Source organism: Haliotis rufescens, unplaced genomic scaffold (assembly GCF_023055435.1).
Source record: "Haliotis rufescens isolate VD_foot unplaced genomic scaffold, xgHalRufe1.0.p SCAF_50, whole genome shotgun sequence".
Classification (NCBI taxonomy): domain Eukaryota; kingdom Metazoa; phylum Mollusca; class Gastropoda; order Lepetellida; family Haliotidae; genus Haliotis; species Haliotis rufescens.
This window is the reverse complement of record NW_025964224.1, coordinates 2,436,948-2,439,224: the sequence shown is the minus strand read 5'-3', so window position 1 is coordinate 2,439,224 and position 2,277 is coordinate 2,436,948.

Here is a 2,277-nt window from a genome sequence, read left to right as displayed (position 1 = left end):
TACCAGAATACGTTAAAAGCTGGTACTTGTTGTTACCCTGCCTGACGCTCGGCATTAAGGGGCTAAAATAAAGACTGGTCCGCTCAGAGTACACTGTTTTTGAGTGGGGTATTCATGATGTGGCATGGTATCTCAGTCGACTGGCACTCTAAAATCTCCGGACTATACAAGCAGCCACACACACACATGCACGTGCGGCATGCAGGTCGCCATATAAGAGCAATAATCTTGAACGCCACGTTAACCCTCACCTCACCTTTCGCCATGGTAGAATAGTTTTGTTTTATTTTGTTTGTTGAATTATCAACAAATAATTAGAGCTACACTGTAAACACCAACCTGGAGATATACAAAACCACTACTGAAGCGCATATCTGATCAAGAGGACAAATCCGCTAATATTTCCTTCTTAAACAAAGCCCGTTACAGGCATTCGAATCGTTATATTACACCGGAGACCATAAAATATAGTCTATTCTATTCTCTGATTATACTATGTGTAGTTTAAATGTCGGAGGGTGTTGAATAATATTTTTTGTTTGATTGTCGTTGAACGCCACACTCAGCAATATTCCGGCTATATAACGGTGGTCTGTAAATAATCAAGTCTGGACCACACAATGCAGTGATTGACACCATGAGCGTCGATTGGGATATGTATCAAGTCAGTGAGTCTGACCACCCAATCCCGTTAGTCGCCGATTATGACAAGCATGGGTTGCTTGGAACGTATTCCAACCCGGATCTTCACAGGTATTTTCTTTAAATAATAAGGTATTAAATTTAGTATAAGTAAGTATAGTTGTTGTATATATTTAAATATGTTTGTCATGAACCCAACCTTGTTTAAATTATATGGGAAGATGAGCGGTAACAATTTATGTCATTATTTCAAATCAGAATGATAGCACAGTAGGAAAGAAAGCATAGCATAATACGCGTATCTTGTTAACCCAACAGTTTTTAAATAAGAGCAACAGATACATCAAGAGTATAGGTTTGGTGCGTGTCTTATCATGTTCTGTTTATCGCGGGCTCCTGTAACTGGCACTAAATGTCACACCACGATTAATACTGGTAAATACGATCTACTCTAGAACTAGAATAGATTACTTTGGGTAAGGGGAAAATGTCTGTAATTATCATAACTTTGGAGTTCGACAAGCGTCGTGGTCGGGGGTTGTTTGGTCGTGTTCAAGGGATTCAGGGCCTGGGTGCATGGGGCTTTCCAAAGTTTTTGTGTTGGTCGTGTAGACGGCATTTCCAGATTTGACATATCAGTGACGAAAATGATGGCGAGCGCCCAGTATCATCATTGTTTGATAGTGAATCATGACACGCGCTCCTGATGTGGTAGGAATCGTGCAGTCGACGTTTGGCTGGGCTCTTGTCGCTTTTGTTAACTGATAAACATGAGAGATAAAATCAGTGTCTAGTCATGTAACATCAAATATATGTCAATTTCTCATTGCCGTATCATGACCAGTCCGTGTCCAACCAATCGTGTAGCTATAACATATCACAAATATCATGGACTTCGACGTACAAAAGAGTCGTGACATATGATTATCATTTGTTATGCACTTTTTCTGGTAGATACATCTATTATATGCTTACTTTTCAGAATAGGGACTTGGCATTCATTATCACTTTGTCAAGTCTCTGCAAAACAATACAAATTTAATAATACAGACTCAACTTACATGTGTTTAGTTGTAATATCCCTAAGTTACCGAGTGCGGCATTAAACAACAAACAAACAAAACATAATATCCTCAAGAATTAAGAATAATGTTAATAATGCCCAAATCTCCTTAATCTCCATACCTCTCTCTGTTTCATGTGGGGGCGGTCTGGTAGCCTAGTGGTTAAAGCGTTCGCTCGTCACGTTGAAGACGCGGGGTCGATACCCGACATGGGTACAATGTGTGAAGCCGTGATATTGGTGGAATATTGCTAAAAGCTGCGTAAAACCATACTCACTCATTCACTCACTGTTAAATGTGAAACATAAAATAAGTTGTGTTTGTAATCATCTGAAGGAATAACAATGACAATAATATCCTAATTATTTCAAGATATAATACTAATCCTTAACTAAAGACGTCCACTACAGTGTACACTCGGTGAAGAAGCCTTTGAACATATGAACTTTTCACATACACTAATGGAAGTTAAGTTTGTGAAGATAGCAAATGATATTATTCGGTCGAACGTCAGCCAGAACTCCTTTATGGAATTCTGAGTCTACAGTGTGGGTGCTATGTACATGGCTAC